Source organism: Stenella coeruleoalba (assembly GCF_951394435.1).
Source record: "Stenella coeruleoalba genome assembly, chromosome: 17".
NCBI lineage: Eukaryota > Metazoa > Chordata > Mammalia > Artiodactyla > Delphinidae > Stenella > Stenella coeruleoalba.
This window is the reverse complement of record NC_137163.1, coordinates 55,627,251-55,640,794: the sequence shown is the minus strand read 5'-3', so window position 1 is coordinate 55,640,794 and position 13,544 is coordinate 55,627,251.

Genomic DNA, 13,544 nt, shown 5'->3' with positions numbered 1-13,544 from the left:
TTCCATTTATCAAAAAATTAATAATTATGTGCATCTAGTAAACTTTATGTTCAGTTTGGAGATCATCTCCCCTTTGCAAAGATGATATTCTCATGACTTCATCACATTAAAGAAACCTATCATCTATGTTCTAACTTACTAAATATTACTTTTAACCTTGGGGCACTTGACCTGCTGTTTCCTTCACCTATTGTAAGCTGTACTAGTGTCCGAATGTTTTAACCCTTTGTAGAAATTTGGTAGATATACTCAAATTCAAAGTTTTAAAATTATGTGTTTATGACAAAACCTTTTTTAAAAAATAAATTTACTTATTTTATTTATTTATTTTTGGCTGCGTTGGGTCTTTGTTGCTGCGCAAGGGCTTTCTCTAGTTGCGGTGAGTGGGGGCTACTCTTCGTTGCAGTGCGCGGGCTTCTCGTTGTGGTGGCTTCTTTTGTGGAGCATGGGATCTAGGTGCACAGGCTCAGTAGTTGTGGCACATGGGCTGAGTTGCTCAGCGGCATGTGGGATCTTCCCAGACCAGGACTCAAACCCTTGTTCCCTGCATTGGCAGGCAGATTCTTAACCACTGCGCCACCAGGGAAGCCCTATGACAAAAGCTTTGAAAAAGATTTTAAATATTAGATTTAAAATGCAATGTTCAAGAAGTGATTCCTAAGTGAAAAGACAATTTCACAGTTTAACCTAAACTTAAAGACTTCTAGTCTAAGAAAGAGTGATGTCAAATATACATTAGTGAGTTCCCTTTAATATTATGAACTGATTAAATTAGCATATATAAATAGTCTAGTAGATACTGATAAGTAATGAGTATAGCTCAAAAATACAGAGTAATAGCTGAACTTGCATGTATTTTACAGTGGTATTACTTGCAACAAGTCTCATTGGAAAATCACAGATTTTGAAGCTTAAACATATTTTAGAGATTATTTTAATCCCTGCATTTTCTAGATGATTAAACTGAAGTTCAGAGTTGTTAGGAGAATTGCTGATGGTCACAAATCTAGATAGTAACAGGACCAAGAATGTCAACCATTCTTCTATTTCCCATGTGTTTTCCTAGCCAGAAAGATCTAGTTTAGACTCCTATGTCTACCATCCAATGTTTTGGGGACCTTGGACAATTTATCTAAACCATACAAGGACCAAGGTTTCCTCATTTGTAAAGAATGAAAACACATGAGAAGTGTTGATAAATATTTTTAAATGCATGGTCATATGGTATATACTGAAAATTGGTAGATATTATTACTATTTAAGGTTATTTATGTGACCTTGGCAAGCTTTAAATCTACATATAATTGAAGGAAAAAGAATGAGCTAAAGAACTCTTGGGCTTTCTCTGGATGAAGAGAATACATTTTTCTATGGTGCCCCTTCTGCTATAGACATTAGCATTTTGGGAGACCTTACTAAGTATTTAATCATTTAAAGAAAAGATTCTAATTCAACTCTGCTCCAGTCTTTGGTATTACTCAAGGGTAGAAAAACTACAAAGCTGTCTCTTTTCTTTAGCAGAGATGCTTAGTGGTTATTGGGAATGCAGATTTGAGATGAAAAGTTAATTTTCGGTAAAAAGGTGGATGGCTAAAGAGCTCTCTTTGCAAAAAAGAAGGATGGGATTTGGGGACACAGAACACTGTCTTGAATAAAGGAGAGAGATTCAAGGAGAGGAGCTGCAACCAGCAAGTAAATACTTGTTGGGGAAATGGCTCAATAGTTTTAAGAACACATCTATCTAATATCAAAATTTATTCCACTGAGGTATATACAATACTGTCATAAAAAGTAGAATTTGAAATTGATTCTGTCTTTGCTTTAATCAAAAATTATTACCAAAATTTTAGCTGCACAGAGTTATACCAACGAAAATCAAAATAACCCTGTTAATAATATTTTGATGCAATTTGAATATTTGGGGCAAACTGAAAGAATGATGCCTAGGAATAGTTAATCCAAAGATTAAAGTATCTCCCCCTACAGTTTCTAAAATATAATCTGAAAAAAGGCAACAGTAACCACCAAGGGGACTGGCAAAGGAACTACAGAATGATTCCCAGTGAATACCAGTACTGCCGTAGTTGAATTTACCCAACTTGGAATGGTCCTGCTCTATTCTGTAAGAGCCTGTCTAGGGCTGATCTTCTGTAAATCTGTGAATGGGATAGTCATTCTACACTTAAAAGAAGCTCACAAGCTTAAAGTCTCTGACAAAATAATAAAACACTTACAGAGAGTAGCAGGCTCTTGTTTTTTGTTCCAATATATTTCGTTCCACAACGTTTGAAAGTGAGCATTTTTATGCATATGTCTGTGTGCATGTAATATTTATACAATATATATGTGGAGATTTATATTTATATATGTGCATCTATGCACGCATTCTCACTCTCTACCTAAGTAAATAGATAAATAGATAGATACATAGATTGATAGATCAGAAATCACCCTTTACTCTGAGATCAAGGCTTGAAGAAATTTCTTCCTCTCTGTGACACAAAGAAAAGAGAGAACAGCACAAATCGCATGTTGAATCTTCAGTTTCCCTAACATTTCATTGGTCATAGTAGTATAAGCCACATGGCTGAGCCTCACATCAGTGGGGCAGGAAAGTACAACTGTCTCCCAAGTAAGTTGCAGTAATTAAATATAAAACCAAATACAGTCTATCTCAAACATTAATTAAAAATATGTAACTTAGCAACAAGTGCACAGTTTGTAAGTTAAAAAAACTGAAGCAAGCATTCCATCTTCAGATGTCCTTAATGCTGTTTATAAATGTGGCTAAATATGGTTGAAAAACAGAAGTAAAACTATTTTCAAGAGAAAACGTACACAAATGTAAACAAAACTGAGATTATTATACCTGCTATAAAATCCTCAATTACACCACCAAATTCTAGAAATTGTAGGGAATTTTGAGCCTGTCCTAATATCTTACTAATTGATGAAGTTTCAGAAAGGACAACTCCATATACTATTAAATCTAAGAATTACACTAATAGGAAGCATAACAGATTAATTTTGTGACAGTTATTTTAGTCCAACTAAGTTAAACTAAGGTGAGAAGTAACTGTGACATAAATAGCTTCATAGTACTAAATAGAGATTACCTGACAAATGGAAGGAAATGTTTTTGTACCACCCCTACCATCTCTCCATATTGAGAGGCACACTCTTTATGTCAACTACATGAAAAACTTGGACATATGATGATCTCTTTGAGAAGTGGCAGTAAGCAGTGGCCTCTGCCCCTAACCCTCAACTCTATTCCCACCTCCAATTTTTTTTTTTTTTTTGCGGTACGCGGGCCTCTCACTGTTGTGGCCTCTCCCGTTGTGGAGCACAGGCTCCGGACGCGCAGACTCAGCGGCCATGGCTCACGGGCCCAGACGCTCCGCGGCATGTGGGATCTTCCCGGACCGGGGCACGAACCTGTGTCCCCTGCATCGGCAGGAGGACTCTCAACCACTGCACCACCAGGGAAGCCCCTCCCACCTCCATTTTTTTATTCATCAATATAGAAACTGTACATCTCTGAGTATAAAGGGATTGGAAGGAGGGAAGGATATAATTCCAAAAAGGATGGTTCATTCTGAGGAAGATGTATCCCAAAGCAATATATATGTGGGTGGCAAAATAACTCAAGTCAATCAGTTCTTCAGCATCCACAAAGTGTGAAGCCCTGTGTTAAGACTTAAAGTGGGAGGAAAAGCATATACAGTTCCTACATTCTTGGTTGTTTAGAGAATAAAGCATGATGATAGTATTGGGAATAAGTAAATATTTGTAAATGGGATGGAGGAAACTCTGGCATGGAATTTTAAAGCAAAGACATAAAGAATGAGTCAGAGTAAGATAAGTGGAACGAGGCAGGCAATAGTGTTAGAGGGAAGGGCCAGAAACCCGCAACAGTAGTGTGGGGACCAGAAGCAGGTGGCAGCATGAACTACAAAATGCAAAAGGCTGAGGAAGACCAGCATGGAAGGTGGAGAGAGATGGAGTTGAAGATCCAGTTGAAGATGCAGAATCAATAAATAATTCAACATATGATGGTTATTACGAGCTTGAAAGTGCACAGTGCTATAACACTATAACATAAGGGAATTTATCCCAATCCTAGAAATCAGGAAATGTCTCCATCAAAACATGATTACATACAGTGAGAAGTCAGTGAAGAAAATAAGGGAGTGAAATATACTGTTCTAAGTAGGGGTGACGCTATTTGTCAGTGGTTACATCATTGAGAAATAGATTCTTCCTGCAGCAGGTTATTAGGAAGTGCTCTTGACATTAACACTGCGAAGGGAAGAGACAGAAGCTGGAATGAGCAGAAGAAGTCAAGCTGTGATGAAGTCTCAACAGAAGACTCGTCCAATCCCTTTGGGGACTCTGAAATATGAAGACCCTTCAGAATTGTCCTGAGGAACAATTGGATGATTAGGAATTTAGAGGCCCTAGGAAAGAAACCCAGATGTATTCCAACATTTATTGGTCAAGATGAAAAAGGGGGACTGGCAAATTAGAGAGAAATTCAAGAAATTGAAGGTAGGAAAACTGAAGTTGGGTTTCACTAAAAGCAAAAGCTGACAGTCTTTCTTCTCCAAGAAATAAAGAAGGTCAGTTTTTGTCAAGTGCTGCTGAAAGATATTTGGAGATACAAAAATTATTAAAAAGACCAATTACACTTGATCATTTATGTGCTGGTACTTCTGGTGATAAAATTATAAAATGATTGAGCTAGTTGTGTTATTTATTTGTTTGTTTACTATTTTTATTTATTTGTATTATCTGTATAATTTGGGTGTAAGCAAAAAGAAAATAGTGGTGTTTAGCTGGGTAGATGCTAATAGAATAAAATAGCAAAGGACTTAGAGTTTTGATAAGACAGTAGCTGAAATGATGAATCAGATAATCAAATTTAGATAAGAAGGGTATTAAAGAAAGGATATAATTACATTTTGTGGTGGAGACAACATCTATACTGCAAATACAGACAATTTTGAAACTAACAGCAGAACTTCAAATTAAACATGGCAGATCAAATATACTTGTTTACCTCAATGATCCTTGAGATACCATGAAAGTGACAGTCACATGAATTTTAATAAAGGTGTTAAGTCTATAAGGCAAAGAGAAACTGAGGGAAGAGGTAAGGTACAATATTTGGAAAGCTGGAATCAGAAGAAGATTGAGTGGTAACTAACTTGACAGACCTGAGCAAATTAGTTATGTCAGCCCCAGGGACAGCACAGAATCAGGCTGATTCAGGAGCTCTGAAAGGCTCAGAATTTGGAAGTACAAAATACCTCTAAGAGTGGGACTATATAAAGATCAGAAAACATAAATATTGTTTAAAATATATCTAAACATTTTTTTTTAATTACAGCATTAATTACAGTGTCTCTCTGCTCCCCTACATTTTAATAAGAACATTAGCAACTCTATCTTTTCTTGAACCTATTCTATATCACATTTACACTTTTATATTGTACTTTATGTTGTCTGTTTATATTTGAATTTCATATTTGCACTTTTATATTATATTATGGCATACAAAAGGGTGATTCTTTGGATATTAAAGGATGAGTAATTAAGGGTCTTTTATTACCTTCATGGTTTTGGAATTGAGAGAGAGAGACAGGGAGAGAGAGAGAAGGAAGAAGGAGGAGGAGGGGATTAAAACATCAGCTTTATTGCTAATAGAAGCTGTGGTAGAAAATAGGCTATCAAGTGCTAATTAACTCACAACAGACTGAACAGAACATATATGAGTAAACTGTGTGGAGAGAGAAAGCCAACCAACATGGACCATCTCTGAAAGTGAGAAGGAAGAAGAAGGGGAGAAAGAGGAAAATGTTAGGATAAGCATAAGCAACTTATTCTCCTAGGCACACCACTTGGATATTACAGAGTATTGAGGAAAGGAGAGAATCTTGGAGTTTTTCTCCCTTATTTTTCACATTTAAGAAGTCAAATGATAATTCCTATTCTTCTTTAGCAACATTAGGGTTGGGGATAAGTGTCCCTCCAAACAATTATAAAGTTAAAGGTTAATGATGTTTACATATTATAACAATGTAAATATTGTTTGTTGCCAAGTCAACTAGTATACTATAAATGAATCCTTTTCTATGTGCCTTTTACAATTTTTGTTTATTTTGGTTTTGTTTCTTCTTTTGATATTTCCTTTGGCTCTCTTGGAGTCATACTGCTTGACTTAAAACCAAAGCTTCATCACATACTAGCTGTATGAACTTACTTCCTGATCTGTAACTAGTGATACTAACAGTATATCCTTCGTCAAGTTATTGTGATGATAAAATAAGTTAGTATACATAAAATGCTCAGAACAATGCCTGTCACATTGTAAACACTCAAAATATTTTCTATGATTCTGCCTTTATTATGATATGTTTTTTTTTCAGTTTCTCAAGTCATATAATATTATCTAAATCATACAGACAGAGATAAAATTTTTTCTCAAAGACTTCTGGAGTCTTCTCTTCTCCTGCCCAAAGCTGCACAAATTGTGGTAAATGCTTACAGACAAGCGGCAATATGGAATTGTCCTCTTGGGTTTTGTACATTGGATCCTCAGTGGTCCTTCTTTAATTAACCCTTATTTTACTGAAGTACATCTTTAATAACACAAGAAGGTATGTGTGTGAGGTAATTTCCTGGAGTCTTTACAGTTTGAAAAAGTCTTTACTCACTTCTCACTTTCAATTGCTAATCCTGTTTCCAGAGGTTTTCTATTATTTTCCCTCTAATCCCTTAAGGCATTATTTTTTCTTCTAACTGCCAACTTTGATGAGTGGTCTGTTTGCAGTCTGAAAAAGGTTTGTTTGCAAGAAATCTGTTTTTCTTTTCCTTTTTAGAATCTTTTAGGAATCTTCTTTCTATCATTGGGAACATAAAATTTCAGAGTATGGGTCACTTATTTTTGTTCATCCTGATCAATAATTTATAGAATATTTATTCTGATGATGAATGCCTCCCTTCAGCCTTGGTAAATATCTTCTAGTATTCTCAAACTCCCTTTTTTTTTTCTTGAATTCCTGTTAGATGACATTTCTGAAGTAAAAAAAAAAAAATGCCTTGTTTTGTGTATATGTATATATTTTTTTAAGCCTTCAAATAATACCTCTGCTTTTATTTCCATTCCCCACTCTTTTAAAATTTTGGCCTTTGTAACACCTGCTATACAGGCTGGCTCCCTACCAGAATTCTAGGTGATGTTTTCTTAATTCTGCATCACCAGAATTAGTTGAACTTTCTCCTCCATTGATGTCTTTCATTCTATTTTCTTTATTGTAGGATTATATTTTTCTTTGTACGTTTATTTATAATAATTTGAATTAGTATCTCAGGAAAACTATAGTGTGAACACATGTGCTTAGCCTGCCATATTGACCTGGGCCCAAGCTTAGATTAAAACACTGAATGTATGTGGCATGTGGATTAGGATAGAGAAAGAGCAGAGAATGGAGGCCTGTTAGAAGCCTAATCCAGATAGATGATGGTATGTTGAATTAGACTGACTCCTGAAGAGATAAAGAAATGGGCAGAGACTTAACAGAATTTTGGAAGTAAAATTAACTAATTTACCAAATTGATAAATAATTAAATTAATTATTTATCAATTTAGTAAATAAAGTCACATTAGCATAGCTTGTGCTTTTCCTCATAGTTTTAGTAGTACTCTGTTAGCTGTTTTCAGAATGAAAATGTCGTTCTAATATTTTAAATCTCACTTCATAAAGCAGTAGCAAGTTTTAAAAATTATTTAAAATCATCTATTATTATTTTCAAACTCTGTTATCTTTCTTAAAGAATGGCAATCATAAATGCACACAGTATTCCAGGTGCTGACAGACATTGTATTTGAAAATTATGAGACTGTCAGTCCCTGTAGCTGGAGGCAATCCCTGACCAGTCTTGGTTAGGTCAAGGTAATATAAGAAGCCTTAGTCCCAGTGGGGCTAGAATACTCTTGATAGTTATTAAGATTCAAAGTTATATAGCTGTGATTCAGATTCTCTAAATCCTTACCTGTTAACTACCATTACTACAGATATACTTTGGGAAAGATATATGCTCATAAGATAAGGTCAAAAGAAGATTTTATAACTAGCTTAAACTTGGCTTTAAAATCTTTGTTGGGACACCATTAGCCCTAGTGATTTGCAATGTATTACATCAAAAATCAATTTCGCACATGCTAAATCAAACCTGAAAACCTTCTCAAGTCAGAAACTCCTCCTGAACAGAAGGGTTGCTCAGACCATAGTGTGTCTTGAGATTTACAGATGACCAGAATAGCGAGACAATCCAAAAAGTTAAATTTTAAAAGGGATAGACACAAAAATAGTCCTGATTATTATTAAAGAGAAATCTTTTCTTTTATTGCTTTAGCCCAAGCAATGTTATTGTATTTGATCCATCCATGTAAGAGTCCAAGTTTTCTGAAGATGGAGTAGAGACCGAGGATTCAAGTTCCTATTAAAGATAGGAGTACTAATAAAATTAAATAGAATTTACAGGAAGAAATTGAAGCCAGAGCTACAAGAGAAGTGATTTGTAAATCTAGCTGTGCATCAGGCCCCATTAGGATTTTTAAACTTGAAGGTGGGTTTTGGGGGTGAGGTGATTCTCAAAACTTCCACTTTGAAAGCCCATAGATGCTTGGAGGGAGGTTAAATTTCAAGTCCATGGTAAATTTAGAATGTTTCAGAATATGAGACTCAAATTGCTTTTGCTATTGATTTTTTTTTTTTGAGGTATAATTGACATATTAGTTTCAGGTGTACTTATTGAAAAACTATTCTTTCCCTTTGTATATTCTTGGCTTCTTTGTTGTGAATTAACTGACCATATATGCACAATTTCTTTCTGGGGTCTCTATTCTGATTCTTTGATCTATTTGTTTTTAGCAAACTATACCATACTGTTTTGATTACTATAACTATGTAATATTGTTTGAAAGCAGGAAGTGTAATGCTTCCAGCTTTGTTCTTTTTTCCTAAGATTTCTCTGGCTATTGAGGGTGTTTGTGGTTCCACACAAATTTGGGACTGTTTGACTTCTGTGAAAAATTTCATTGGAATTTTGATATGGATTATGTTAAGTGTATAGATTGCTTTGTGTAGTATAGAGAATTTAATAACTCAATAGCAAAAAATATTTTAAAATGGCAGAGGACCTGAATAGGCATTTCTCTAAAGAAAACATACAAAAGGGCAACAGATTCATGAAAGGTGATTAATATCACTAATCATCAGGGAAATGCAAATCAAAACCACAGTGACATAACACCTGTTAAAATGGCTATCATCAAAAAGACAAATGATAACAAGTGTTGGCAAGGACTTGGAGAAAAGGGAACTCTCTTGCACTGTTGTTGGAAATATAAATTGGTTCAGCCACTATGGAAAAAGATTAAAAATAGACTTCCCTGGTGGTGCAGTGGTTAAGAATCCACCTGTCAATGCAGGGGACATGGGTTTGATCCCTGGTCCAGGAAGATCCCACATGCTGCAGAGCAACTAAGCCCATGTACCACAACTACTGAGCCTGTGCTCCAGAGCCCATGAGCCACAACAGCTGAAGCCAAAAAAATTAAAAATAGAACTATCATATGATCCAGCAACCTCACTTCTGGGTATTTCCAAAGGAAATGAAAACAGAATCTCAAAGAGATATCTGCACCCCCATCCTCATTGCAGCATTAGCCAAGATATGGAAAGAATGTAAGTGTCCATCTATGGATGAATGGATTAAAAAAATATGGTACATTATATACAATGAAATATTATTCAGCCATGAGAAAAAAAGGACATCCTGCCATTTTCACCAACGTGGATGGACTTTGAGGGCATTATGCTAAGAGAAGTCAGACAGAGAAGAACAAATACTGTATGATATCACTTATATGTGGAATCTAAAAAAGCCAAACTCACAGAAACGGTGACTAGGATGGTGGTTACCAGGAGCTGAGAAGGTGGGGGGAAAGGCAAGTCATTGATCAAGGAGTAAAAACTTTTAGTTATAAGATGAATATGTTCTGGGGATTTCATGTACAGTTGTCTTTCAACATCTGTTGAGAATTGGTTCAGGGAGGGCACCCACCAGATATATAAGGGACTTGAGCCTCTGTAGACTTTGGTATCTGGTGTTGGGAGCAGGTATGGTCCCCAAACCAATTCCCCTTGGGTACCGAGGGACAACAGTACTTGTTTCTGAGCCAAACACAAAATAGCAGATTAAACATTAGTTATTGATGCTTTGCTTTTGGAACAGACTATTGAAATGAGATGACTTTTTGGGAGTAAAACATATCCAGTAATCACCTGAAAACAATACTGACAGTGATAAAGTATTGTCCAGTTCTACATTTTTCATTAAGATGATGATATTTTCCTCATTTAAATTCCTAAAAATATGTTTGGGAGACCAAACAAAGCAAATGTATTTATGGATGACTTCTCTCAAACACATTTTGTGGAATCTGTTGACAAGAAAAATGGCTTAATAAAAAGAAAGAGAGAAAGAATAAGATTGAGGGAGAAAGATATTAATTAAAAAGAAATACCAAAACTTTAATCAACTATTGAATCCAAAAATTTAATGGAACATTTCAGATTGGACTTTCTTTAAGCCACTATCAAACAAAAATGACCATATATAGCATTTTTGCCAGTATCAAATTGCCATAAATATTTTTGTGCGGTATTTATGGTGTCAGTTTTTATTAATCATCATCTCACAACTACTTTATATTCTCAGAGTGAAATGTCTTTAAAAAGTGTCTCCCTGTTGAATTTTATTCTTTTTATTTTCCTATATTCTTTCTTAATATCAATGGAGATGATACATTCATATGTAATTTTTAAAATCTGTTATCCTACCAGCCCATTATGTATGTATATATTACTTTTTTATTTAAATAAAGAAGTTAAAAAAAAGACCTGGCTCAACCATAGATACACAATATTCCTGTCAGAAGTACACACATAGATTAGAGCCCCAAGGAGTTGTCTCATTAACAAATAATCCCGGCAATGTGTAGGGCTTCAGGAAAGACACATCTTTCAGTTCATAGATGAGTATTTATCCATACAAAGGTATGCAAGGGCATCTTTCAAATCAGTTTGGAACATTGAGAAAAACATGGATTTGGAGTCTGAAAACCAATGTTATCTACTACTTATTGATCTTTATTAGATCTTGTTCAAATTAGTTAACCTGAATCACTTTGTTTTTCGATTATAATGAAACGAATCTTTTTTGGTGGTGTTTTGTTTTTGTTTTTTTATCGAGGATAAAATGACACAAATTGGTAATGTGCTCTGATACCTGTAAAATGCTCTTCACTTATCTATTCCTATTATTTTTGGTATGTCCAATTAATAAGCCACTGGCAAATCTAATTCTTTGTGATAACAGATCTGAGAAAGTTAAATGAACTCAATGCAAAAGCCTCCCTTACCTAAAGTGTGTTTTCAGGGAAGGCTTTGGTGAAGAGGGAGATGAGTGAGAACTTTTCTCTTTGGAGCCTACACTTCGGATTAAATTTGTATGGAAATTAAGTCATTTGCAGTTCATCTTGATTTTTCTTTCTCTCCTCATACCTTCCTGACCTTCCTTTGCCCCTGAGCTTTTTCAGTGCTTAGTGATGATCACGTAGGTAGAAATCATATGGAAAGCATATCATGCGTGCAGTATGCACAGGGATGCAAGAATTTAATTTTCTTTCAGTGCAAAGCAGTCCTGCCTGTTTAAAACTAATTTCCCTTTACAGCAAAATCTACAAAAGTGTATTGGGAGAAAAAGTTTTCCACTTTAAATAAATTCTGCTGCTTGTGCTTTACGTGAGGAGATTTATGAAGTTCATTTAAAAAATTGGCTAAGTAAAAGGAGTTTTCAATCTGAAATGAAGACAAACTAAGGGAGAAAAAAAACATAAAAATATATGGAGATCTGATTCATCCTAGCCCATTAGCTCAGTACTGGTGCATGCATACATAATGTTAATGCAGGAGTACAGTTTTAAAACCTGTTTAGGGTGTAGACTGGAAGTTTAAAAAATAATCAAAGGAATCAGCTTTAGAGTACACATCAAAGAATACTCTTTGTGCAGATGAGAATAAAGAGAAACAGAGAAAAATATCTTGTATTTAGTCCTTGATTCTCAGGGCAAGTGCTTTAAGAAAACAGATGAAAGATTGAAGCCCGACTCACATACAAAATAAGAGAATTTCATACATTTATGGACTGAAAAAAACAAACATCTTCATTCTTCATGTAATTTCCAGCTAGCTATAATCTTCTAACAGCTGAATAAAAGCTTTAATAATTGAAAGTTAATATACACAGCAATTTCTTAATTCTTCTTTACATTTTTGTCATTCAGTTTTGTATTTGTAGTTACAGAGGTCTCACTCGGCCTCCTTCCAGCGAAGTAAAGATAAAACATTTTTAATAAAAAAATTCTTCATTATTTTTTTTCTCTTAGTTGCACAGTAGCAATAAGAAGGCAGATTCCTAATATAGAGAAAAAAGAATTATGTGCTATGAATGAATGCATCGGCCTAATATGATTAGCATAGTTTGCAGGTAATTTTTTTTCCTTGAGAAGCAAAAACATTCCATACCCTTGTCACATTTCTCAATTTATATGGAAGAAAATGAGTCATTAGGGATGGGTTATTGTCTGTGGATGAGACAGTCCACTCATCTTGTAGTTGTATGCATTTTCTGTTTTAGATTCTACACATTGCTCTAAGTTACCATGCATTGCCTAGGAAATTAAATGTCTTTCTTTGCACTGAGAAACAAATGCAAAGCAGCTCATTTTCTTTTGCTGAGAGGCAGAGTTAGAGCATAGGTATGAAGAGGATTATTCTTAATATAGATGGAAAACTTTTCCCCCAAAGCATTGAAAACCCCTTTTAGTCTAAGATAGTGGTTTTTAAAGAGAATCTTGCACAGTCATTAACACCAATTTATGTGGGAGGTAATTTGAAAAGACTTTTAGAAAGCCTAGGAAGCCAAGACTATAACACATCTGTTCATTAGCTCTCAGTCTAACTACTGTGCAGCCATTCACCCTCACCTTCCTGAATCAATGTTCCTATTAAATGGAGGATGTCCTTCTGTGGGCTCTGAGGAACTGAGCCTTGCCAAGACTTAGAGCACACATAAGGAGACCTACTCTTAAGGTCATCTGTCTGATCTATCACCCATTAATACTGACTACATAAGGGTAGTCAGTATTAATGACTATAAAGACCAAATCAAATAATTAAAATTTTAAGTATAATTTGAATTTGTCAATGTCATAAGAACAGAAAATGATTAAGCAGTTTGTGATATATCCTGTGACCCTAATTGGACAAAGTCATTGATATAGCAGATCAAACTTCTCTTTGGAAGGTTAAGAATAAGTGAGTACTGTAGTTTCTAATCTAGATGCAATTAGGTGATCCAGGAGACAGAACAAATAGGTCTTTGCTGTAACAAACTAGCATTCTGCAAGC